This window comes from Gallus gallus, chromosome 4 (genome assembly GCF_016699485.2).
Source record: "Gallus gallus isolate bGalGal1 chromosome 4, bGalGal1.mat.broiler.GRCg7b, whole genome shotgun sequence".
Classification (NCBI taxonomy): Eukaryota; Metazoa; Chordata; class Aves; order Galliformes; family Phasianidae; genus Gallus; species Gallus gallus.
The window spans coordinates 55,550,964-55,578,484 of NC_052535.1; the positions used below are offsets into that span (position 1 = coordinate 55,550,964).

General features: G+C 37.4%; 1 protein-coding gene and 1 long non-coding RNA gene across 3 annotated transcripts in view; one reads left to right on the top strand and one right to left on the bottom strand.

The window, feature by feature from the left end:
• The window catches only part of LOC107051710, a 299,217-nt gene extending 282,295 nt beyond the window's left edge, over positions 1 to 16,922 (bottom strand). Inside the window, exon 1 of the long non-coding RNA XR_006939094.1 lies at positions 16,851 to 16,922. This is a non-coding gene — a long non-coding RNA (uncharacterized LOC107051710). The remainder of the gene's footprint in view (positions 1 to 16,850) is intronic.
• NDST4 (N-deacetylase and N-sulfotransferase 4) overlaps positions 7,422 to 27,521 on the top strand; it is a 160,661-nt gene continuing 140,561 nt past the window's right edge. For both annotated transcript variants that reach the window (XM_040699341.2, XM_015276354.4), the window contains exon 1: positions 7,422 to 7,488. The gene's annotated coding sequence lies outside the window, so the exon portion shown is untranslated. The remainder of the gene's footprint in view (positions 7,489 to 27,521) is intronic.

Genomic DNA, 27,521 nt, shown 5'->3' on the forward strand with positions numbered 1-27,521 from the left:
CCATTCCTTGATTTTACTGATAAGATTTATCCCTACTCTACACAGATTCTCTGAGTTGTGGAAAATATAGAACTGTACATCATTTTCTCTTCATTTAAGATTCCTGCAGTGTACATGTTTTAACTCAGTGCACTGGTTGAGCTCAAATACAATGGAATCACTTCTTGAAGGGACAGGATTCCCCCCCCAGTCCAGTTACAGCCAACATATTTTACACTGATATCTATGTATCAGCTCATCTGTAATAACCACGTAGATTATCAGTGATCTATCATAGCTTTAGCGAGAAGCTGAGCAATGCAGAGAAATGCTGATCTCAATATGAAGGAGTCGAAGCCCACGTACTTATTGGTCCTTTTGTAAGAAATGCAGATGTTCTTAACACCTCTCCTACTACCTGCAGTATCCTCCTAGATAGTTGTCTGTAAGTTAGTAATTTTATTATTTATCCTATAACATTACTGAACCTTCTAGATATATAAAATTAGTAATATTGTCATCTTCTTCTTGGAAAAGAACTAACTTAAAATAGAATGGTACAACGTCTCCAGAGCCACCTAGTCAGTAGTGGACAGACAATAAAAATCATTAGGTCTCTACAGGTCCAGTGGACTGCTTTACTTGTTTCTTGCAACCTATTTCATACATCAGATATACCTAAAGTATGTCTGTGGTTTAGAGAGCTAAAATGAGTCAGCTTTGACTCATGTAATTTTCAGATTAAATGGAGCGTATGAATTAAATGGAATACCTGAAAATGTTTTCAGCATGTAATAAGAAGCAATGATGTTAAAACCTTATACATAGAAAACATACATAGAAAAAACTGAACTTTTGCCAGTTGTTTGTAGATATAACTGAAAATATGGGATTTATATTTCAACAAGACAACAATGCATACTCACACATTACTTAAAAATATTTTACTTTGTCATTCCCAATATGAATCAACAATTATTATTATTATTTTTAATTATTACTTGCCCTGAATATTCACAAGCACATGTACCATTTCAGTTTTCTGTACTTACACTGCCCTTCTTCAAAGCTGACTGAAAATGGCACTTTAAGCAGGCCAGATCCTTAGAGCATTCAATGTTCATTCACAGCTTGAATTTAAAACTAGCCTTCTCACTTGCAAAACTGTAATTTAATTAGCACTTTTTCCCTTGTATATAGAACTGTTAATGAATCAGCTTGGTTAAAAGCTTTCTCTGAAGTTAACAACTTGTGAATAGGAGTATAAAAAATAGAAAAACAGAATAGGATCATAATTTCTTAAACTGAAATTTGTAATTATACAAGTATTTTTCTCCCTCCAGATTCATGATTCGTTTGTTTTGATGCATGGTTTAGAATATTCCTCTCAAATTATTCCTGCTTTGTTTTTAACTTATGGCTGTATCAAAACTTTGAGAGCATGAAGTTTGGACTACACAAAAGACATCTCTGCAAGAAACCAATCCTGTTGGTTACTGACCAACACTAAAGCACTTGCTGATTCCAATCCTAGATAGCACTTCAGTGCCTGCAATGAAATAACAGCGCTCCCTGAGGGCACCCACAGCAATGGCATGCTCAGGAGCAGGTCACATCTCAGATATGCCAGCACTGAGGAACATGATGGAATATCCACCACGTTGGAAAATCCCATACAGCACTATTACATCAACTCTTCTGTATGGTACCAGCACCAGTGTAGCCTACTTTCTCTATTTTGAATCTCACTTTTTGAGATTTTGCTCTCCCCAGATAATTTCTTCCTATAGAGACAAGTCAGTCTAAAACAATATCATCTGTCTTGAAGATCTCCAAATTCTTCTCCTGAAACTGTCAAAAAGAAAGAAGCCTCACAAGAAATGTGGATTAGGTAAGGCAAATAAGGTCTGGAAGTTGTTATCAAGAAAAAAAAATAAAACTGTACAGTGACGTACTTCAAGTATTTCAGAGAGTTGACAAAATTTCTCAGCACAATTACAGAAAAAAAAAAAAACTGCTATATTACTACCAGAAAGATTGCAGAATATACTCATTGCAATTAACACACACACACACACAAAGGAAAATTCAAGATGCAGAACTCAAAATGAGATATTAAAATCAGAGTTCTTTCTATTTCCTTGCTCCAATTCCCCTTGCTTCATTTATCTTTAATACTATTGTATGCATACAAATTACTTAATAGCAGTGAAAAATAGTGTTTTCCAAAACTATTTTTTTTTTATTTTAGTCTTCCCCAGAAATATTGAGACTTTGATTTCTCCATTTTCCTATTTATTTTTCTAGCTCATGAACTAAGAAAATTATAACTGGGAAAAAAGAAATTTCCTCAACCTGCAAACATTGAGGGAAAAAAAAAAATCAGCATGGAAACATCATTTTAAAACATAGCCTATATACATATATATATTTTTAGTGCAGTGGAAAAACTGGATTAGGGATTTATAGCTACCTTAGAGGTCACATTATTGATTTTCATTTTTAATTTTAAATTTTTTGCACTCATATGTAAATTTTAATATCAAGTAGCTCATCTTGCTACATTAAGCAAGAAGACTATACAACACTGCTTTATGTAATAATATAGTCAACTATCTCACAGAATTCAATGTTTTGAATTTATACAATTTAAGAGTTTATAATAACAGTATCACTGTTTTTGAGGTGAAAATTTACCTTGCTTCAGTAAACAAAAAGATCAGATTTACTTTGTTTTTGCTTTGTAAGAATGTCAGGACTCGACCTTCTCTCAACTTCCTCACTGAAGGATAATGCGCCACTTTTTTCTTACTACCACTATCTCACAAGATATAAAGAAATAGAAACAGGGATGCTAGTTTGATGGCGTGTCCTGGAATGACTTGAGACGAGACTCTCAGTATCTGAGATGAAAATGGCCAAGCCTGGCTACAGGAAGAGCTTTATTAGTGCAATAAGAAGAATGACAAATGGTTCACAACCACATTGTAAGGTCACAAATAGCATTTGGATTTATGAGCTATAAGCATTTGTGGAGTCAAAAAAAAGAAGCCTAACATTCTTTGACTTTGTTCCTGCTACTCTCTCTTCTATTCTGGGAAAATACATATTTGAAATAAACATATTTGACTGTAAATGTGTACACAATGGATGGAGTTTCCCTTTCTATTCAGAAAAGGAAAGGATTTTATTCATGAAGATACCTTTTAAGAGTCATCCGAAGTTATTATTAGCTGTAACTATATACTGGTAATATACAACATCCCAAAGCTGTGCATACATCTGCCTACATCATAAAGGTATTGAAAAATAACACCTGGTTTATGTTAAGAAAATAGCTTACGCGGGCTCTTCCTTAGAACTCAAGCTCAGGTTGATTTGGGGGCACCTGAAGTTCTTGTTAGATTCCTCACTGATGAGAATTGCTGAATTAAGCTCTTCTCTTCAATTGTCGCAGGAGTGCCTTATTTCATCTTCAGCCTTTATTGCCCCCTTAATGTACATGACAGAAATATTCGCTATGCACATCAAGCAGAAAGATGAAAGAGTGTAAATCATAGATCTAGGGTGATTATACAAAAATTATACAAAAATCAGATGGCTGAGAAATGAAGCATAATATCAGTTAAAGTGTCACTAAAATAGAGTTATGAGTATAGTCAGGTAAAATACTTGATAATTGCTTATAATTTCCAATGTTTGGAAAACAATTTCCTGGCCAGATGTTTTCATACTGTATTAGATATTTCACTCCCTGTCAAGTGTCGTACATTTTCTCTAATTTATGATTCAAAGTGTTAATCATATTCAGTCTTTCAAGACGATTACCTGGTGACATTAACATACAAATGTACACTGATTATCTCTGCTTTTCAGAATTCCTGGCATTTTACACAAGGAAAAAAATCATAAAAGAAATAAATCAGTTTCTTTCAACTTGCATGATGCCTATTGCAAAAATGAAATTATCATGAATTCATATTCTATGAAAATTAAGTATTAATCAAAATATGGAAAAATTTCACATATGCATAAAAGTAGCAGTCTTACAATAGAAAGGAGTTTATAGGCATAACTATCTTACATACTTTCCACATTCAGTCTCCAGTGTTCTCATATTGATAAAACCTACAGAGTACTGAATATCTACAAGCATTTCTAAGAGATATGAAGTAACCTACAGTACAGTATCAGTTAAAAAAGGACACTACTTCAGAACAGAGAAGAAATTGCCATCAAATCTTCTGTTTTATTGTGAAACGGTAAAAAAAAAAAAAAAAGTAGCAAAACTGGGTCAAGTCCAACACTACCTGAACCACAAAACATAGAAGATATTTACTGAATATTAAATTCCTCTGTATAATGAATATACATCTCCAGTTTGCACTGATTTAACAGAAGTCACGTGAAGTAAATAACATTGTTCCCAGTGGTGCTAATATATAACCATTTTCTTATGTCTGACTTGGTTACGTCCTGCTGCAAAATGGAAACAGTGAACATCATAACAACACTGCATACTGTTGATGATATGGACATATTTATGAACCACAGACTCACAGAATCATAGAATGGCCTGGGTTGAAAAGGACCACAATGATTGACTTTAGCTCTGAATTGAGCCCCAGAGTTTACTTGCATCTCACCATATATAAACACAAATCAGTTTTGTCTCCACACCTGGAGAACTGTCAAGGTTTTCTCAGATATTCAGAGCCTGAAAAATAAAAAAATAATAAAAAAAAACAAGTAAGACTTTTGAAAACAGTAGGTACCTATTTGTTTCCTTTCTTGTCAGTACAAACTCTCAGTAAGGCAGCAAACAGCAAGCATCCTGCTCTAATAAGCAGAAAGTAAAAAAAAAAAAAAAAAAAAAAGAGAGAGAGAAAGCAATCTGTGCTAAGAGATGGTCTGGTGAAAACAAAACTAATTGTGGCTTCCCTGACTCCTGAGCTATTGCATCTGAACCATGGAGATAGAATATACTGCCCACTGCTCTCCAATGTCTTAAATTATTTGATGAACTCCTGAAACTTGGTACATGCTGAGGTTACTGTACAAGTTTAAACAACTGGGGAGCAGGACAGCCACAGATAAGAGTCATACCCTGCTGGTTCCTCTGTCTCTACTGAAAAATAAAAAGGAAAAAGAAAAAGTGGTAACAGCATAGCAGAGAAGCTGTCCCAGCTTCTTTAATGACCACCTTGGATTATTCATCACTAACACCAGCATCAAATACTGAGTAGCAAATAAGAAACAAAGTCCTACCTCCCTCCATGTTTCCTCTCAGTGTTGTCATGAACCGAGCTTTCTACTATCTGAACAAAAAGGATAGTTTACAATGCCAGCTGTAAAATCTCCTATAATGATAACACAGAATGAAATTTTCATCTTCTTTTTGTTTGTCTGACCACGTTTTCCATTCAATATTCCTGCTCATTGGGTAAAATTGTTTGTCCATCTTATTTTCTACCATAATATTTTGATAAATCTGAAGGGTTTTGTCTACAAGCTAGATTTTCTGGTTTTCAACTACAAAAATATTCTTCATATAACTACATTCTTTCCCATCTTGGTGTTTCTTCTCTCATTTGCAAAGCATAAAATAAAGACCACCAATAAGTGAAGATAATTTTCAATTCCCTGCAGAAGAGCAATATGAAATTATGTTGCTTTCACTGAGTTCTTAAACAAACAGAGTAAACAACTCAAAGTGATTTTTTGTTTGATTGGTCATTTAAAGCAAGGACTATAACGTGATGGGTCCATTTGCATAATAACTTCAGAATTGAAACAGTTACTTTAAGGTAACTTGAAGTAAATCCTGAAAAATGATCATAAGGAACTGAAGCATTTATTCATAAAAAGCATAGGATTGGGAAAACTCAATACAATGATTATAGTTCTGAAATGTATGCCAGGAATGGAAAACTTGAATCTACAATTTTGCCAGCTATTTCTGCAATTTAACCACCATTTAACAATGTTTATTAAACAACGAACTCTCTTTGTATAAACTGAAGGAGAATATTTGATTTTTGAGGTAGTAAATAGTAGAGGACATGGGAATCACTTGCCTTTCATTTTTTAGCTAATTTGCAGAGACAAACTTCACCAGAAGTGCTTTTGTAATAATAGGTCCAGTATAGTTCATAATTCTTTACAATGCAAGGAAATGCGTATCTAAGTTTACAGCAAGAACTGGGTTCAGTGTTAGTGGACAACTGACATGACAGTGACAAAATAGCTTGTTGTATGCATGTATATATCTCTTTGCAAAAATGAAATATTTGTCTAGTGATAACTAACTGAGCAATATGTCCCAGCAGCGTTTTCTATAATTCTGTGAATGGAAAGTAAAGGATTGACAGCATTAAATCAGGTAATTTCTAGTATCCATGCAAATTCTCTGAACTGACCTCTCTGCTCCTGTCTCACATGCAACACTTACACCAAGCAAGATGTTTTCAGTTGTCAAATTGAAAAACCAAGGACCTCATAGAATAAAAGGAGACAAGGCCAAAAAGTAAGCCCTTCCCTTACTCAAGAATTTTGAGTGAATCCTTATTTACAAATCCACTCACACCAATATCACACACATACGCAATGGAAGCTTTCATTTTTGGCAGGGGAGAAGCAATGCTTGCAGTCTGAAAAGAGAGGAGATAGACTATCACAAATATCCTCTACATTCACATATGCCAAGTGACTTGGAGCTTTCAGTGAAAGGGGAGTTACAGCCTGCTCCCCTGAGAACTGTTTTAACTGATGGAGGGGTGCTTTGGTCCAAAGCCTTCTGAGACCAGAATTCCAAGGACCTCTTTCAGCTGAGAGATCCTAGAGACCACCAAGGCAACAGTTGCTCGTTGTTCACAAGAAGTTCAGGCTAGTTTTGCATATTATACTAGATAATAAAAATCTCTGAAACGTATATGTGAAGCATTACATTGCCAGAAGCATTATGGATGAATTAGGATGCAGAGGTAGTTAATACCACATCACCAAATAGACTGGGATACATTTACTAACAGACGCCGGTGAGCCATCACTGGAATGAATACCAGTGTGCTACTCTGTCCAACTGACTGGAAAGGCCATACACTTTTTGCTTTCAGCATGATCATATTTAGTCTGATCATAAGAAAGCAAAAGCCTAAGATCACTTGTGGTTGCACTTCACTCAGATTCAACTCTACTGCACACAAACACATGCTATTCAGGAGGCATGCATGTGTGCATGTATTTTTTTTTTTTTTAACCTCCTGCATAACTTAAAAAAACAGAGTTATACTTATCACATGTTGAACTTTCTAAAGCTAGCATCAAAAACCACTAAAACCTCAAGTTTTGTTTCTGTTCCATGTGCCTGGGTACAGGAAATCCACAGTTTGGAGCCAAACAGGAAGCAGTGTTGTATAAAACACAACAAGCTGCACAGCATCACACACCTCAGCATCTGAGATAATTAAGTGGCTGACAGTAATTGAAAATATCCCCGCTTCTTGCACAGTAAGTACCCTGTATTACTGGTTGATGTATTGTAGCTACTGACACATGACAGAATAATTTGTCTTTTATTCAACTCCAACACTGAATTATTGGAACTTGGAGTTGTCTGTGGCCTAGAGGGAGACATTGTGCCAGAGTTTCATTTGCTGTTATTGAAGGCAAGAGGTTTATAAAAGTTAATGAAATACAGCTAGCTAACAGACTGCAGTCAACGTGAGTATCAGAAAAAAAAAACAGCTGCCTATCATTATTACACAAGGCAGCAAAAATGCATTAGTCTTTCCAAGCTATAACACAATAGAAAATATTTAACATTTTCATTGCAACTTCTGCCTTTGAAGTCAGCTGATTAACAGCATCATCTCTTCTTTATATAAGGTAAGGCATGCATTGCCATCCTGCAGCGTAAGCAAATGCACCCAGAGGAAGACAATAGAACTCATACCCGAAGAAGCTGTTTCAACAACAATTGACACACTTTAAAATCTTTAGTTAGCTTGGAGATGTCCTCTCTGTTACAGGGAGATGCAATCTTCATCTGACTACATAAAGTACAAGTCATTTCAGGGAGAAAAAAAATTGACACTTAAATTTCTATTCTGTGTGAGACATAGAAACTTGTATAATCCTAGTATAAGATGAAAAGCTTTTTGGCAGAAAAATATTAACATTACTTTATCGCTCTGTAACAGTTGAAACATCACTGAAAGACTTACCTGTTTACACAGCTGGTTGTGCATTTTTAAAGTAAATCTCACTAATAATTTGAGAAATTCATGATACTGTTTGCTTTCTGGGACATAGAGATTAAAATGGCTCTAAAAAAAATCAAGTCTTCTAAGATGCACTATTACTGATAACAGCTAAATAAATTTTCCTTAGTAATAAGAAAAATGATTCTGTAGCAAAATATCCATGAACTTCTCTATAAGTCTGATTTTTTTTTATTATTTTTTTTTAACTGTAACATCTTTGCATCAGTATAACTTAGGAAAAGGAGTTCACAGTTTTTATCTTTTGAACAAAACAGAGAAAGAACCACCGACCTTGAAACTTCCCTTTTACTACAGCAGCTCCTCTAGCTTTTTATAAGTCTCCAAGGTTACTATTGTTCTGGAACCAGCTTACAGTACATATTACAACCAATGTTATTCTGGATGCCTTACTGTTTGCTGAGCTGGGGATAGGATGATCAGATAGGCTCCACAATAGTTCCTCCATTCAGTCCTACAAAACCATGAAACCTGTCTCCGTGCCATAGAAACTAACACTTGCACAACTCCCCAGTGTGTGAAATGTCAGGGAAGATCCTTTCCTACAGCACACAATGCCAAACTACCACTTCTCTTGAACTCCATCTTCTACAGCCTTCCTCCTCATGCTCTGCCTCTTCTACACTCAAGAGTTACTGTTGAAGCAAAACCCAATTTGTTGCAGACAGGGCTGCCAATTTTCCACATACAGGCAAGACATAACTCTTGCTATGTTTCCTTGTCTTAGTGGAAGAGAGAAAATAATTCATAGAAAAGAACATGGAAACACAGGGACAGATGTAAATACCCCTGACAGGAGGAAGACATGGGCAATAAGAATAACTGAATGTGTGAGAAAGGACTAAAAGAAGGCAACAGGAAGGGAAAGAATGCATGTCAGAGAAGAGGGGAAGGAAGTGGCTGTACATCACCACAGATAAAGTTTTCCAGTTGCTTTAGATTCCTGTTCAGTTACAAAGAAAGCACTTCTACAGAGAAAAAAAAAAAAAAAAAAAAAGAGCCCTAAAGCCCCTGTAGAATAACCCCCTCCCCACAGCCCCATAAAACTTTTCATTCATCCACTGGTAAACTCTTAGTTCTTCTTTCTTCAGTCTGATACTACTACCACATCACCCAGTAAGAAAACACTGGCTAACTTTCTGCCTTTGTTTCCAATTGCAGTTAAGATAATCAAATGCATTTATAGGTCTGGCTCTATCTTCAGCTTTTCCTCAGTATTTATAACAGCAAGATCTCAAACATTGTGAATTTTACCTAGTGTAGCACTTGGTATGAAATTAAAATAGAAAAGGATTAACTCAGAGGCTACTGTTTGTCCTAGAAGGCATATTCCTACCCTTCAGACAAATCAGAGGCTGCTCTCTACCTGATAGTATTAGGCCTTAAGCCACAGTAAAAACATTCTTTACAAAGATAGCTAAGGTAAAAGCTTTCTATAACTTGCAAGATTTTCAAGTTAACTGCACATTAAGTGTACATAATTACTCAGGTATTTCTTTTTAAACTCAAAATGGATTTTGCTTTGTAATTGATGTTCTATGAATTTTTTATAGTTATAATGCATCATAGATTCCAATGGTACACAGAAGATACCATTTCTTCTGATGTCACCTTATTCCCTCCAAGAGGAAGACTTCTCTCCAAAATAAGCAAGATTAGATACTTGTAGTCATATCACCAAGAGTTAACAATACATATTAAGTACAACTGTTATAAATAGTTTTGTCAGTATCAAAGACTAAATATTATTTAGATCAATGGAAATTATTTTAATGCTCTCTACTTCATATTCACTATATCAAAGAGCTTTGTATGCACGTTTACCAATGAACAAGTGATCTGCCTGAAGATATTACTATTTCTGCACTGCTGGAGAAGCGCACCTAGGGAGCCAGAAAGCTCTCTGAAATAATGCTGCATCTCAGACTGAAGTTTTAATTCTTGTTCGTTCTTCAGCCCTTTGACATAAACTTCCCAATAAACTATGTGCTTGTACACTGCCTGTCTAGGTTCCCTTTTCTCCCATCTCCCACTCACACCCCACAGAAGCAGATCATCTTCGTGCATTCTAAATGTTAATGACAAAAGCTCTACAAAAGCTCTGAAATCACATTTAAGTGATTTTGTACAGAGTTTTGTATGCACCAAATAATACTTCATTAAAGGTTCTGTAGGTTATAACATGCTCAAAGCCGACATGATGCTCAAGATTTGTTTTTATGCTAAGCCAAGCACAAATAGGCATTGAAAAAAGCTTTCCATATTACTGAAAAAATTCTGGTAGTGTTCAATCAGCAACTCACCTCTCAGAAAACAAGATTTCTACCTCTACCACTACCACCCCTACAGCTTCAGTTTTATTTCTTCACTGGTAAACAATGAATAATATCTCAGGTAGGATATTGGAAAAAACTTCTCCAGAAGAGTGGCCAGGCATTGGCACAGGCTGCCTAGGGAGGTGGTGAGGCCACCATACCTGGAGCTGTTCAAGAAATGTATAGGTGTGGTATTTAGGGATGTGAGTTAGTGGGTATGGTGGTGATGCACTGGTAGTTGTACTGTGTGATGTGTAATCTTTTCCAACGTTAATGACTCTGTGAGTCTACAAAAATCTTTCTATAATCATCTGCTGATTTTCTGGAGGGTAACAGTTGCCCTCCAAAGAATGAGTTAGAAAGTTTAGAATAAGACAAGCATGTCTGAATTCCAACTCAGATGCTTAAAGTGTGGTGAATATAAATTTATAAAGCCAATGACCGCTAATCTCTCAAGAGAAGAAAGTGTTTCAGGTGCTCCTAACAAATACACACAATTGCATCTTTAGTCACATGTTCAAAAAATGTCACTTACTCACTGCAGAGAGAACATGTTTTTCAGTTCTGAAAGTTCTGTGAAAAGTCATGACATGCACGTAAGCTTGAATGTAATCAACTAGATACTATACACTGCATGAACAGCAGTTTCTCAGCTATGCACAAAAGGTTAATCCCATTGGATTTCATACTAAATGCTGTATTGGTGTGCAACAGTAAACACCAAAGCTAACAACAAAGCCACAGCAAACATTAGAAAGGAAGGCAGAAAAACAGGCAATCAAGTAAATGCTTTTATTTGATCATCCCTAACTTCAGTGCTGTACAGTTTGCCTGCTTGCACCCCTCTCTCCCTCCCCATAGCACAGAGTTTATGTCCAAGAGGAATAGTTCTCCTGGCATAGCAATGAATGTGAAAGGGTTTTTGCTCAAGCACTTCCTCCCAACTGTGCCTAATGCTAAATGACACTTCTCAGTGCTTGTTGTTGATGATAGTTTTGCAAAAGCTAAACTGGTTGGAATGTAATAGTCCATTCCAGACAAGTGCCTCAGGCCAGCATTTCAGCCAGAAGTTCTTGCTAGAACTGCCTGTCATTTTCAAGAAATATCAATTATGTTTTCCTCCTCACCTTCTTTCCTCTTTTCCCTCGCCCTAGAATAGCTTGTTTCTTCCATACAGAAGAACAAATATCTAGTTATAGATGGGCAAAAGATAGATTTCCATACACATGCACTGAAGCTTGACAATGTGAGGTAAAGCTCACCTGGCTACTGGTGAGACTGGTTTTTGTCTACAAACATCCACCTAAACTCAGAAAAGCTAAGATTTTTCTCTTTTGTTCTTCAGTTTCTAATCTACTTCCGTTCATTTCCCAGAGCACTAAGCTTCTTGAAAAAAAAAAAAAAAAACATCGCCATAGAATACATGACATCAATATTATTTACCATTGATCCTCTCAGGGAAAAGAGAGTATGATAGAAGAAAAAAATTGTGTGATCAGCATCACCAGGCAGAGTTGAATTTAAGTTGTACAGGTAATATACTAGCTGATGCTTCTTTGCTAGATACGGGTGTCAGCATTTCAAAGAGGTCAGAAAGTCAGTTGACCTACAGTTCATCATCTGCACAGCTGATCAGTCAGAAAGAAAATTTTAGCGTTTGGAACACGATCTGAGTAATGCTGCAACACAATGGATATTCACACTCTTTCATTCCTCTCATTTCTTCTTTCTGATATTTCTTCCTTCATCTTCTTCCTGCCCTCACACCTGCACTCATCCCACTCTCCCAGTTCTAGTCAAGCACAGGAAAAGGGACACCTTTTAGCCCTTGGTGAGGAGTATCCTAGCTCCATACAGTGTTTCAACATCCCTTTCCATTTGTAGAAAAGTCATGGGAAGTAGTACTCCTAAAAAGCGTAGGAACTCAAAAGACAACAGAATGTCTTTGAAACCAGAATATCTTTTGCTGTATTTGACTACGGTTTCCACAAAGTAGAAAATCTGTTAGTATATCTCCAGATAAAACAAGCATTTATTTTCTTTCCTAGGTAGATAGACACTCCTAACTTACATTTTAGACCTGTCATATGTTCAGGAAAAAAAAATACAAAACACAACAGTTTAGGTAAATGATTGTTCTAATCATTAGGTTTATTCAAAATCTATTTCCAGTTTCTTCAGAAATTTCCTGTGGGTGTTTGCTGCAGATTCTTCCAGGTCATGCTGAAGCTCTAGAACACAGATATAGTAGGAGATGAAAGCCAACTAACCATAGCTACTTGGGGGGAAGGGGGAAAGCTAGTTTGTTAAGTCTAGAGATGTTGTTTCTTCTCCCAGGCAACAAACATGACCCGAGGAAATGGCCACAAGTTGTGCCAGAGGAGATTTAGATTGGACATGAGGAAAAACTTCTTTTCTCAGAGAGTGTCCAGGCACTGGAATGGCCTGCCCAGGGAGGTGGTGGAGCCGCCATCTCTGGCAGTATTCAAGAGGCATCTGGATGAGGAGCTACGAGATGTGGTTTAGCGGTTTGTGGTAGCAATGGTAACGGGAGGGCAGTTGGACTAGATGATCTTGTAGGTCCTTTCCAACCTTGTGATTCTATGAACCCTGCTCTCACTGTATGCACCTTTCAGCTATTTGAAGAGAGCAATAAGGACTCCCCTCAGCCTCTTTGTCCCCAGACTAAACAGCCCCAGTTCCTTCAGTTGCTCCTCGTAGGGCATATTGTTCAAGCCCTTCACAAGCCTTGTTGCCTTTCTTTGGGCCTGCTCCAGCACTTCAATGTCCTTTCTGTACTGAGGTGCCCAAAAAGACACCATAAAGATGACTCATATGTTCATTTGATAAAGATTTGCAGGGTGGGGCTAACAGGTGACTTCACATAGGTCCATCAACATGAGAGTTAACTACAATCCTGACATTGGATAAAAAACAGACAGATTTGGTCCTGCTCGGGATTCTAACTACAGCTACAACAGCTAGGAACAGTTCCACAGGGAAAATAGAGGGAGGAATCAAGGTCCAGTGACTACACTATACATATTTTAGATTGTTTAATATGCATTTGGTCAAGTATTACCATAGACTTTATGCAGACATATCAAGCTGATTAATCTCCTTAGTATACTACAACCCAAGTCACATCAGGAACACATTTTTAGGATAATGTTTTGGCTATTCCTGTTTATTTTAAGAGGTGGAACAGATAAAACTAGGCTGGTGTTGGTACTTCAGCCTGTCACAGTATGCAACACACTTTTAGACATTTTGTGCATTCAGAAATTGTATTTGCTCTTCTTTAAGAATTTATTATATGCTGTTGTAGTAACTGTAAAAGCTAGAATATCAGTTAGTGAGCAAATATTAATGGAAATGAGGAGCTCATACACATACAGTTCTAGAAGATGCAGACAGGAAACTACTTCAGAATTTGCTTCCTAAGGACTAAACAATTGAAAGGAAAAAACAGTGTGCCACAAGCATGTTTGGAAAAGGAGATTCTGGAAGGAACAGGCTTCTAATAGTTCCCAGTCATAGGCTTGCAAAGTAGCTCTGACATTTGCAGAGAACTCATTAAGAAAACGGTCCTCTTCTAAACTTTTCATTAAGTTCTACACCTAACTTAATTGAAAGCGAGTCTTCTACACTGTAATGGACATTAAATTTTCAGCTACTGTAGCTTTTAGGCTGCATGTTACAGAAGAGCACTGTCATGATGGACATCCTATAGAGCATCATGTACATTTATTTTTTATATTAAGCCACCAGCAAGCAGTGATGCGTGAGTTTCTACCCAAATTCACAAGCTGACAATGAGGTATACCTCTCTGCACACAGAAAAAACTGCCATCTTTTGTTCAACTGAGGTAATAAAAACTCTAGGTTCAGCCTTATTTAAGATGAGAAGCATTTAAGGTTGCATGACAGGCCTTTCTCCATTATTAAATAGCGATGTAGTGAAAGAGCTGTCATAGAATCGTTAAGGTTGGAAAAGACATCTAACATCATCTAATCCAAGCATCCATCTACCACCAATATTGTCCTTTAACTCATGTCCCTAAGTAATACATCTACACATTTCTTAACACCTCCAGGGACAGTTGACTCCACCACTCCTCTGGGCAGCCTGTGCCAGTGCTCTAATCACTCCGCCAGAGAAGAAATTCTTCCTAGTATCCAAGTTGAACCTCCACTGATTCAACTTGAGAACATTCCCTCTTGTACCGTCAACTCCCATCAGTACACTATTTCCTTTCCTGAATAAAGGAGACTGCTGCAGCCTGCTCAAGTGGCCTTCTCTCACCAGGAGGAAACTGAAAATTTTCTTCCAGCACCTTTCCCATGACGGGATTTGAAACATTTTATCACTATCTATACTTGGTTCTGTTCAGTCAGTGCTTTATATTCTGGCTTTCAAAATAGTATCCCAAAGGGAGAAATATGTTTTCTTTAGATAAAGATTAATTTTGTTGTATCAAACCTGAGGCTTTGCCCCAATTGCACATACATCTGAGACAGAGCACAAAGCACAATTTGTAATGGGATCTGACCACAGGAACACAAAGCTGCTTTTCATAAGACCCAGTAAACATGAGAGGCTTCAAGCGTGTGCAATCTTGATATTAGAGGGCTCTTCCCATCGTCTTTTGAACAAATCTAGAAGTCTGACTTGAAAACTCCCCAAGATGCACATAAAGAAGGTAGAAAGCCTTTCCAGCATGTGAGATGGCGTTGCAAAACACAGGGCTCAAACACTTCAATGTTCCCAGAAAGTGGTTTGTAGACATGAAAGAAACTTTCTTGGGCTGAAAAGTATTAAAAGCTCACTGAATTCTTGCATTAATTCTTTCTCTCCACCACACATCCAGTGTCTCAGTTTGCTGTACCTACATTGTATTTCAGTTACTGCAGCATTAGCTTTTCTCAGAAAGAAACATAGGCATAACACCATGAGAGAAGAAAAAAAAAAAAAAGTTCTTCCTTGCTACCAAAACCAAAATCTATTTCTGTCTGTGTTTACAGAGATTAGTTTTCATTTCCTTTTCCCCTCCTTGGTTGTTACGGCATTTGACCTAATTCTCCTCACATGGTTTTGAAGCAATATAAAAAGATATATATTCCTAAGCAGACACTATATACCAGTTTATAGAAAACACAGAACTACCTGTAAATAATTTATAAATACTAACCTTGAAGAATGATATTAACCTAATAGTAAGGGACAGGCAGAAGCTAGACACAAGGTTGGCCAGATGCAGCTTGATGCTTATATACAGGTGTGCAGCAACAGAAGGCACAATAACACCTTCTACCAGGATAGGAGCACTCATATAAAGGTATTAGTCACTATTTAGTTTAGAAAGCAATACAGGAAAAAGCAGCTTACCACTTCTGAAGGCTAGGGGAGTCTCAAGAATGGCATGATCTCCAAAAAGAGAACTTACTTCAGCTGCTAACCCTTAAATGGTGATGAAAGGTGGCCCCAGTGTCTACTCCTTTCAGTCACTCAGGTGCACAGCTTGCACCTGTGCTCCCTTGGTTACTCACATCTTCTCACCTGGTACTCAATCACTGGTTCTGGCCCTGACCTAACAATTCCCATACAGCAGGTTAAAACATAGGCAGCCAGAATATAAACAAGTATATGACCAGGGTAATACAGTCCTTAACTATTTCAGGTATCCCCTAAAAAACCAACACGAGTCTTTTTAGTCACCTTTCTCAGGCATACTAAATACTTCAGGGACTTACTTTGGGGGGGGAGGAAGAATCCTGTCTTCTCTTTTACAGAGAAGATACGAGAAGATTGTACAAGAAGATATACAGAGGGAGAACCAACTAGACTGCTCAAACATGCAGATTAATAGAATTTATGGAGAGGGAGATATATCTCATTCTTTGATAGCTGCTTTTCTGACATAACCAAATACTTTGAAAAGAAACATCAGAACAAGGAAGGAGGAACCCATGGCTTCAGCACAATAGCAGAAATCCCACTTTGACTTACAGAGAACTCAGACAGATGAGGCCATATCAGTACAGGCATCTCCATGAGATGCTGGGTGGCTGTCCCTGAGGCCCAGACTGTCGGGGGGGGGTTCTGAAAGCCCCTCAGCTACAGTAGCACAGGGCTGCACACAGCACATCCAACCCAAGGTGCTCCAACACCTGCAGCACAGAGAAATCATTGCACCCGCACAACAATCCATAACATCTCTTTCATGGAAAATGTTAAAATACTTAAATTATTAGGCCAATAAAATACACACACCTTCAGAATCACGAAAAAGGGCACTTCACCCTTGCTTCTCCTCTGATCTACTCACATCATATTATCTCTAAGGGAGCTACATCTCTTAACCTCTAGCTTTTTGTAACAGATGCTCCTGATTGATTTCCTACAGATGGGCAGGTAGTAACGCACTCCCAGTGACGGGGCAGGCAGCAAGGCACTTCAAAGCTCTTACCCAGCTTCCTCCTCTTTCAAATTTATTTGATCTGGAACAGTCAACAGTCTTGTGTGAGAGTGTAGGTGAAACCTCAATCTTTGCAATATATTTTATATTGATAAATAGTGTTTCATACCTGTCTTGAGAGACTATTTTTCAGGGAGTAATGTCTCCAGTGCTGAAGGTTGATGGTTGCACAGGGATTGCCAGGGCTGGGTTCTGCTGGTCTGTGCAAAAACAGTGCACCATCTTTGATAGGGTTTGCATGGACCACTGAGCTCAGCTTTCAGCCTGCCTTACTGTACAGCTCAGGCTACGTGAGTCTGTGCTGGAAAACACATAAGCTGCACTAGCAGAAGACTCTGATAACATATTAACAAGCATAAAATAGTCAAACCATTCCTCAAACTATCTTCTATTTGAGGACTTGCATCTAAATGTTTGATGTCACGAGGGGATATTTTTCTCTTTATAAGTGTGTATAACTCTTGTAATACTAAATGAGAATACGCTCCACAGTGTCACACTAACACATTCGCTGACTATCCATCAGCACAAAAAGGGTCTGACTCACAAGACCAAAACAGAATGCAAATATAAGAATTTTCTAGCTGCTAGGGAAGAAGAAACACCACAGAGAGAATCCCTTTGCCACCCTCTGTGAGAGCTCCCCCAGGAAGTAATGTGAAGTCACATAGCTTCCAGATTTTATAAAGTGATTTGTCATATTTATATGTGCTAAAAATCCAGAGACTTATTTTAGATTAAAATGGAGAATAAAGATAGGGCCACACGAGAGTTCAGATGACTGCTACTAAAAAAGGGCTAGCAACATCTAAAAATTTTTATCGGTCTCTGAAGTTAAGAAGGCGATCAACATGAATTAAACTACTGGCTTAAAGGAAGGCAAAAACTTTGGAGCCTAAAAAGAGAACGTTGCAAATATTACTGGTAAATATACAGTGATGTGGCTGAATTTATAGAAGTCTTACAACACTGGAAAGGACAATGACACACTAAGAGAAGCAATGCAACAACAGGGCTAAAACTAGTGAGAGATATTTCAGAAAGGAGAGTGATTATTTAAAAGAAATGCAAGCCAAGATAGGGACATTGACTAACTTGGGGAAGTGTTTATCTGATCACCCCCCTTTTGATACCTGATGACCTATTTATGTTAGCCAGGACACACTTTTCTTCTTTATGATTTACATAGTTGGCTATTGACATCTTTGTCCTTATACATTCTGAAAATATATTCTGAAAAGCAGTATCAAAATGTGTATTTACTGTTGTCCTCAAAAATGACTTTTATCACCTCCTAGTTTCCCCATGAAATGCTTAGATTTGCTTATTTTATGTATATATACAAAGCCTCCAATTTCTCCTCCAATAGGAGAGAGAGATGTTTTGTCTAACTTTCTTACTGATACATTGAAATGTTTAGTGCTAGAAATATCATTATCCAGATATACTGGTTTTTTTTTTGCATAGGTAAGTTGTTTTTTTTTTTTTTTTTTTTTTGTCATTCCCCGAACTTTGTCATAGTTTCTTGCAATACTGAGCTTCTGAAAACTAGGCTTTTTTATACTGCCTTTGTTGCTCATGTCCAACTTCAATCTTGAATTTGTTATAGTATAGTACATACCTGGCTACCTGATTTTGCTTAGTCACTTGTGTCCCAAGCACCACAAGCTTTATTACAGACTTGTGCTAAGACATGAATCCAAGCAAAACCTGAAAGCCAGCTCCATTTTGACAAAACCCAAACATGGCCCAGCTGTCAGCACACAGCATCTCAAGCTGCGGGAAGAGGTTTGTCGGAAAAATACCTCATGCTAGCCCACAGTTTCTCTTTATTTATGGCAATGTCTGTCTTCTTCTGTGACTTCCTGTGTATCCAGACTTCTTAAGAATTATCCTATCTCAAAACCAAACCGGCTTTCAAGCAATGTCTTTGTAAATTATCTGGAATGGTGGGCACAGTGACACTGGCTGAGTCTTTAGAGACCTTTCAGACTGTTTCAGAGTGATTAAATAGAAGCCAACTGTAGATTTAAACTCACATTTCCTAGGTCTTTATATCGCAATGCCACTAGTAATGAGAATATTTTGAATTTTCATTCTTATAACCATATCCATATAACTTTGAAATAACAATCATCTCTAATAATTGCATGCCTACTGGTGACTGATTGCAGAAGGACTGATAATTCACTCTGAGAAAAACTAGAAGTCTTTATGCAGCAAAAAGCCTCACAGCTTTAATAAGAGAGAGGTCGTAGGATTGGCAGCCGGTAAAACTCAGCATGTTTTGGCATGTTCTGTACTGTGTGTTTTGCAGTGCTTTGCACACTGAGGAAAAGTTGAATTATTGCTTCTTTCTGTAAGTTCCAGTTTGGAAATCTATCATAGAAAGAACAGACAGGATTAAATAGACCAAAATAAGACTGAGAGAACCATATTATGAAAGTGAGAAAAATTAAATCCACTTTTGCAAGAAAAATTTACCAAACTTTCTACCATTTTCACAGCAATTACCACTATAGTCTTTATGAACTTCTTTAAAATTAGTTTTCATCAGAAGTATCATAGTGTTACTTCAGAGACAAAGCTGATGGGATTAAGAATAAATTCACTACTTTGAATAGTATGAATTATATCATAATGAATTATATCAGCTAAGTCTGGGTAACTCCTGCTTGAGGTAAATTTAGCACAGGAAATACTACCCATTTCGTACTGAGTTCAGTTACATTAAATTTAATGTCTTACAGCAGAAAACATCAGACTTGGCTCTTCCAGCAAAACATGAAAATAAGATTGCACATAATGGATGTTTCACATAAGTCAATTCTGGCACTGAGTACTGTTTTTTTGACTGTACAATGTACAAGAGTTAGATTTCAGCCTGCACTGCACTGGGTATTCAAGTACGGAAAGAAACACTCCATTAGTCAGCTCCCAGTAGGCCTTTTGTTTATTCCTGTGTTAGAGCATTTTTAACAGTAAATTTCTACGTACAGTTTTCTCTTGGCCTTCAGAACATCATAATTTGCAAGTGAAACAGGAGTTTAGGGGATAACAATAATTGGTGGAAAACACACGCCAAATGTACATTTATCATATGTTGGTGCTGAGACCTTTTTTAGGTGCCTCATTTATTGGATGTGACAAGTTTTAGCATCTTATGAGTTCACTTACATTATCACTCCTATGTCATAAATTGTAAAATTAGACTTTCTACTGTGAAGCTTAATCTATTTTAACTCAAATTATTTACAGTTTTAATAGATGGCAATACGCAGATCCTCACAAAAGTGATTTTCTTAAATTCATGCAAGTCTCAGAAATGGATTTAAAATTTTCTTCATCTAATTTTATAGTACTTCTTCCCATTTTATTGTATTACTGTGCTCAAGGGGCAACAAACCAATGAAAAGTGGTTCTGTATTGCTCACATCATTTCATGTTGAGAGCAAAATGTAGTGATACAGGTGTAAATAGAGGATTTTGTCCTTGGTACATGGCCCAAAGCTTAACTCATAAATAAGAGTAAGGAAAAAGAAGACTGAATTCTTGCCTTATTTAATTCCCCAAGGGGCAATTCTATTGTTCAATTAATTTTTTGTAATTGCAGAACCTGGGAAATGACTTAAATTTAGGCTGTTTTACTGGCTCTTAAATTTAGATCACTGGCTTGTTAAATACATCCTTTAGTTATATGGCCATGTACTGAATGGCTGTTAATCTATTTGACATGATAATTATGCCTGCCATTGAGTTTACAGCTTGTACTTTGAACAGAGCACTTCAGAATGCTACCTATTCAGAAACCTTTTTGTTAACCAAGTAAACAGTTTTGAAAGTCTATGAGATTACTGATATATGGACCAGTGATTCAGTACAGCCAATATACATGCTGGGGGCCACTTATTTGTCATTAGCGGTGGCAACAGAAGTATGCCAGGTGGTAAATCCATGACTCTGTGTAGCAGCAAATCACTTCATGGAATCATAGAACCATAGAATGGCTTGGGACAGAAAGTACTTTAAAGACCATTCAGTTCCAACCCCCTGTTGTGTGCTGGTTGCAGCCCCCTTGATCAGGTTGCCCACAGCCCCATCCAGCATGGACTTGAGCACCTCCAGGAATGGGGCATCCACTGCTGCTGCAAGCAGCCTATGCCAGTGCCTCACCGCCCACTGAGTAAAGAACTTCTTCCTAATATCTTATCTAAATCTCCCCTATTTCAGCTTAAAGCTATTTCCCCTTTTCCTATCACTACATACTCTTGTAAAAAAATTAATCTCCAGCTTTACTGTAGGCCCCCTTCAGGTACTAAAGGTTTCAATGAGATCTCTCCAGAGCCTTCTCTTCTCCAGGCTAAACAAACCCAGCTCCCTCAATCTATCTTTCCAGGAAAGGTGCTCCAGTCCTCTGATCTTCCTTGTAGCCATCCTCTGGACCCACTCCAATATATCCACATTCTTACACCACAGCTCTGAGGGTGCTTACTGCCCACAGTAAAGGTGCTTGATCAGGTTGGTTCTTTCCTCAGGTTTATTTCAATTAAATAACACCTTACATAATAGGTTGCTTTCAGTACTTATGCATTGTAACAGTACCCATTTACCTTCATTTTCTGCTAGTTTATGGAAAACAGCATGGAAGTGGTCAGGGATTTAATTCTGTGCCAGTGCTGATCAATGCGGATAATGCAGCCGCTTTTGCCATTCAGCTTCAAGATGGAGTTTTCACCCTTAACATCGATATAATGCTTCATGGTGGTAAACAGAGTGCAGTGCATAACTTGACTCCCTCCCGCACATATAGGAATGTTGGGGCACATTCTGCATAGTAGATGCTCCTAAATATTAGAGGAAGTCCTCTCCATTAGAGTATCACACTAAGTGGTATTTCTGCTGCTGAAGAGATGGTGTTTTGACTTTTCTATTGATGTTTTACTCAGAGGATTCCCACTTTGTGTCCCAAGTCCTTTGCCATTCACCAATACTTCGGAGTTAGTTCTAACTACAAGGTGCTTTAGGATATAAATCAGTCACACAGGTGTTCCTTTCTTCTACCTTGCTACTTTTCAAAGGATCACATTTGGACTCTTGAGTCCAGGAAGACACAAGAAACTTAAATTTCAAGCTGGCAGCTGTAAAATCTTCCAATTATTACTTATTTAATAATTGACATTGATTAATATCATCCAAAAGGAGATAAATGAGGGAAGAAAAGGAAAATATACATGTCAACCCTATTTCTTGGACAGATTGAGTAATAAGTGTCTGTTTATTTTTCCTGAAGGTAAGAAGAATGTCAGAAGAAAGAGACTTTTAAAAACATTTCCCTTAGAATTATAAGGAGGAAGTTTCAGTTTCAGTGTTTTTAATGAAAAAAAATTAAACCAAAGAGCCATTATTCTGTGTCTATGAGCATCACATCCTAGTGCCAGCCTCTGAAAAAATAAATACAAACATGGGATAGTAGGTCTGAACTTGAGCTGTGGAGGTAGCAAAAATGGTTTCCACAAAACCCATTGCAGCAATTCTTCTCCATGGGTATTACTATAGACTACATGAAAAGGTGTCATTTAAAAGTTCAAATCAGAACTTTCTTTGCGAAAGAAATAGTTTAAGTGTGAAAGGAATTCAACATATTTTCAACACTGGATCCTTGTCTCACAATGGAAAAAAACACGAGCAACGTATTCTTAGGCCAAAGAACAGATTACTTTTTCAAATGTAAATCCCAGCCTGTACCTGGGCTGCCTGGCATAAAATCATATTAATGGGCTCTAATGCAAGGTGACTTCATCTTCATGTAAACAGCTAATATTTAATTTAGGCATGTATGGTGAGCAAATATGTAAGTGTATTAATCCACTGCAATCTTCTGATGTATACTGCAGCCGTGTGATTTGATTTGAATTGATTTTGCAACTGACTTCGGTGACCTCCAATAAAAAAAATTGTTGCACTCACCGCAAAGTGATTTATGATGGCAGGACTCTCTATTACATAAATACTTTCCAGTGCATTAGTCAGAAATCAACTATCTTACTTCATTATACCAACATAAATAATCAATTCTTATCTGATTTACCAGGATTTTATGCAAGGAAAAAATATTCTACCTTTATGCCAAATGGAGTTAAAATGTTGATCATGTAATACGAAATGTCTCTACCTCAACGTGTAAGTGCGACTAATCAAAATCAGAGGCTGCATTCAAGATTCTGATCAAATTCCAGGTTGTGCATTACAAGAATTAAATACAGTACTTCAGCACTTATAGCTAAACATGCATATGCATATTTTGATAATAAATAGTGCTGAGCATTAACACTGTGCCATTTCGAAGTTAAATAGCCACCTAGTTTAATCACAATGGAAAACTAAAGACATTGCTTAAATACGAGCATTTTACAAATACCATTAGGAGACAAAGTCATTACTGGCAACACATTAGTAACATATATTTTATTCTGAAACATTCTGAAGCACTTTACTATCTATACGCATATGCTTGTGAATGCTAATATGTGCACACTGATATTATGCACAGGAATCACTTCAATCATTATAGAAACAGATATAAAATTTGCTTCCTGTACACATGGAGACAGAGAATAACACATCTGCAGAAGCAATACGCTTCCTTTTTAATTTAAAAGGATAGATTCACTACTGAATCTATGGCTGCTTATTACAATGCAGAGACATTAAAAAGGGTTTTCAACCAACCACCACATGATCATCAATACTTCTGCCAGAATGCAGTTTACCACAGACTGCTACCTTCTCAGCCTAGTTAGAGAAGGCAGAAATTATAGGATGTGGTATTATTTCATCCTCTAAATGCTAAAGGTTTATAAAACTTCATGTGGGAACATGACATTGACAATCAAAACTGCAATTCAGAAGTACCTCAGTTATTTGCTGTCTAAGCCAGAATTAGGTAAGCTCTTCTTTCGTACCTCCAAGATGCTAAAATATCTAAGGTCACACCTCTGGGCAATCCCTACGGCTACTTCGGTGACAAGACTGAGCAGCTCACGGCCTAAATCAGAACTAACTCAGAAGTTAAGCTCTTGTCTATATTTCAATGTGAACCTGATCGAGCATGAAACCCAAATTTCATTTTGCTGACAAGAATTTCGATGAGTCATTATTTAACACATAATATCATCCTTTAATCCATAACATACAATGTACAGTCCCCGGTGCAAGGACAGAAAGCTGTGATTTTCCTCTGTCAGATATCCATTCCAGCCAGTGAACAACAGATACCTTTACTTTCCCTGTAGTCTCCCTCTGAGCCATTTGCTCAGATAGTAATTTTGCAGTAAAACTTTGAGAGATTGTCTGGTCATCTTTTGTGGACATACGATTTCCACATTCACCCTAACCCCTTAAGTTCAAAACATGAGGAAAAACAAAGGTATGAAGAAGCTCAAGCAGAAAATAGAAATTATTCTGTATTTTCTGTCCCTCACTGATTTAGTCATTATGATAACAGAAAGAAGTGATTTACTTATTGAAATACTGCAAAGAAGTGATCAGGAGAGGGATATTTCCATAACACTTCCTCTTCCCTTGGAAGCTATGCTTTACGAAGAAAGAAACTAAGTCATCCCAAACCTTTAAGTTCACAAACAGACTTTCATGGCATTTTCTTGAGGAGTGCCTCAAGGAACATGGTATAACTCAGCATCTCCTGTACTGAGAGTTTTGGAGAGCTCTCAGCAGCTGTGCAATGGCCATTTTTGTTTCAGGGGACTTTTTCCTCAGCATGTCAACTCTGCTGAATACCCTTAGACAGTCAACCAAACATGGGCAGCTCTGAGCTCACGTTCCCATCTTTCTGAGATATACAGCACAGGCATAACCTTGCACTGCCTAGGAAGCCTAGACAACTTGTACAGGCTCTGCATGCTAATGCAACAGCCCACTACCCAAACACAAGGCATTGTAGAGTCCAAGCCCTTTTTAAGATTCAATGAGAAGATGAATGATTAATAGCAAATCCAAGTCATGCTCAAGATTCTGCTGATGCATGTACGACCCCTGTCTTCCCTCAGTGAGGTGTAGGAAAGGGTCTTGTGTGCTGCTGTGAGGGATCTGAATTTCTCTAATACTGTCTGAATATATACAGAGTACAGCTGTTACAAAAGTATCAAAGCCTAATACAGAGAGCTGCTGCTGACTGTTTGCATACCTGTACTGGACTCAGCAGGAATCACCTGCCTGACTTGCAGCAATAAACAATGCTCAGCTACCAACGTCTGAGCTAAAGGACCAGTTCATTAAGCTATCAGCTTCTGGCATTCCTGTTCTTTGTTGGCACAGGTTAGACATCAGGGGGAGACTATTACCAGCACACACCACAAGCACTACATAATTTGCCAGATAAGTTAGGACTGGCAACACTGAGTTTCACAGCATTTTCATTCTGTAATGAACTGCAGGACCCTCTACAGATACCTGAAATACTGTGGGACAGACATGGGATTGAACCTGTCTCTCTTTCAGCCCCTTGAGCTACATCAGAACTTTGCTAGCTGCCGGGAAATAACAAGCCCCTCTTTCTCTTTGAAGCAAAACATCTGATCTTGATCACAAAGTCTTTGCCTCACACTACTGAAATTCAGGAAATATTTGATAGTTGGAAAGGCAAAAAAAAAAAAAAAAAGCAATACAAAAAAAACCACACACACACAAAAAAACCCCACAGAACTCTTTATGGTATTTAAGAATTTTGCCATCAGTTTCTCTTCTTCCCGTCTGTGATCCAGCAACATGAGGGAAAGGATAAAAATATTTCTCTTTTCAGAAAAGGAATATTGCTCTTACTAAAGGAATTGAAAACATTTTCAAATACTAGAACATCTACCATACCTATGGACTTTTTCCAGTTGCTATATTTTTATCAACTGGTAAAATGCTGTTGTATCTTCCAAGAGCTTCCACTTCATTGAAGTTTCTGGAATTAGAGTTTCTGTTATACATCAAAGAGGTTTCTCGCTGATGTTTCCTAACCCCCAACATACCTATGGAATTCCACTGCAGTGTACTATGAAACCATCTTCATACAGATATAGTTACAAAAGACGACAGATGAATACAGGCTTAAACAAAAAATAAAATAAATAAAGTTAAATAAGTAACAACCCCACAGAGGCACAGACAAAACCAGTCAGTTATAAGGAGGCATTTTCCTTAGGCAAAGATTGTTCAGCATGATGTACTGCCAGAATATTTTCCTGTAAGACTAGCTCATTATTTCTTTGTTACCTTCATGTACAACAGAAGGAGTAATACGTAGTTCAACATTCTTCATTTCATCTCTTCTTATGTGTGCCTCTTTCATTTCAACTCACACTGAGCTGTGGCACTGTAGCATATGCATTTTGCAATGTCATATAGTAGGTGTTGAGGTGGGACAATAATACCGCCTTGATTATAAGGCACTTGAAGAGTGGATCAGGTAAAAGTGCAGTTTGCAAGGGCTAACATCTGCAGAGATATCAAGTCAAGACAGGAAATCACTTTTAATTTGGCATCTCCAAATTTGCAATTTAGTCCTACTGCAGAATGCTTAAAAAGAAGAGTAATGACGCAAATAATCCCCAGGACTCTTTAGGCTGAGGCTGACCAGCTGTTTCAAGCGTAGCTGCTCAAGGACCATTAAGAGGATAAAGAAAAAGGAAATTTTTAACTCCTGCAAATGGTTTGATTGTTGTTCATCTGGCTTTATTTTTCACTGATGATAATCTGCACTCAGGAGTAACAAGTGCTGCACAAGCTAAGTACATGACACTTGACTGCCTTTCTAATGGCAGTGGTGAATGGGAACCAGATAGAATTAGGTTACACAAACTCTGATTTAACAGAGTTCATTATTTAATGCATGTGTTACAAAATGAGACAAAAAAGAATCAAAAAAGATATATGGAACTATGTGGGTAGTTTACACTATTGGGTGTAGTACTGTTACAGAGAAAGAAATGACGTTTTGAAATTGCAACTCATACGCCTTTTTCAAAACAAAGAGTCAGGTATAAGGGAAATATCTTGATGAATAATGGAACTCTTAGTGCAGCATGCCCTATGTTTAGATGTTTGCCTCAAAAGATGAAATGGCCACCTCCTTTGATGGAGTTTCTCCAGTACAGAGCCAAAAAGAAAAAAGAAAAAAAGCAGGCATAGAAGAAACAACCTGATGGTCTGATACTAAACTGCTAAACTGTAGGTGAGCCTTGTTAAAATGATATTCTGCTACGTGAACTATATGTTTCTAGGTACTGCCTGCAGACGTTACTTTCGACTGTCTTTTCTCCATCTTTTTTGTTTTCTACAAATTATTTTGGTCTCGGAATGAAGTGAGCCCACTTATCTATTAGTTTCAGGTTTATCACATCAAATTAAACATGAGAATACTCAGTAATTACAAATCACTTCGCTCTGGAAAATGGGATAAT